This window comes from Otolemur garnettii, unplaced genomic scaffold, assembly GCF_000181295.1.
Source record: "Otolemur garnettii isolate 467f Iridium unplaced genomic scaffold, OtoGar3 scaffold00321, whole genome shotgun sequence".
In the NCBI taxonomy this organism is placed as follows: Eukaryota; Metazoa; Chordata; class Mammalia; order Primates; family Galagidae; genus Otolemur; species Otolemur garnettii.
In genome coordinates this window covers 480,760-481,616 of record NW_003852716.1, presented here as the reverse complement: position 1 = coordinate 481,616, position 857 = coordinate 480,760, and positions in this window count along the sequence as shown.

Sequence of the window (857 nt, the reverse complement as noted above, 5' to 3'; positions counted from 1 at the left end):
TGTGGCTGGCGCCTTAGCTGCTTGAGCCACAGGCGCCAAGCCTTGTATGTTTTCTAGTTTCCCTCTGTTGTTGATTTCTAGCCTCATTCCACTGTGGCTGGAGAAGATAGATTGTATGACTAACTGAGGCTTGTTTCATTGCCTAACATATGGCTGCTCCTAGAGAATTTTCAGTGGCACTTGAAAAAAAAATTGTATATTGCTTTTGTTAAATGCAATGTTCTATGTATATGTGTTAGGTCTAGTTGGTTTATAGTGTTGTTGAAGTCTATTACTGCTTTATTGATCTTCTGTCTATCTACATGTCCTATCCATTATTGAAAGTGAAGTATTTAAGTCCATAACTATTACTGCAGAACTGTCTATTTCTTCCTTCAGTTCTCCTCTCCTAAGGCATACTTTTCCATCTCCAAACTGTTAATTATATCCACTTTCTCCTATCTCTTAGTCTGTTCTATCCCAACATTTAAATAAGCTTTAGTTCTTTCCTCCAGTTATGACTCTCTTCTCCTCTTCTTACTCCTCATAACTAAAATTACTGAAAGTCCTGTCTTAGCCCACTTACCCATACCCCCATGCATTCCCAAATTCACTACAATATTTTTTATTTCCCCTCTATACTGATGAATTTGTTCTTACCAAAGTCACTAATCAAGGTCTTTGTTTGATAGATTCAATGCTTGTTGTCTCCCTTTTGTCTGCAACACCATTTGACACTTTTAAATCCTTCTATTACAAAAATATTTGACTATGTTGACCACCACTCTTTCTTGAGATAGAAGAAAGGACAGTGGCTTGGCGCTGTGGCTCAAGCGGCTAAGACGCCAGCCACATACACCTAAGGTGGCTGAATCCAG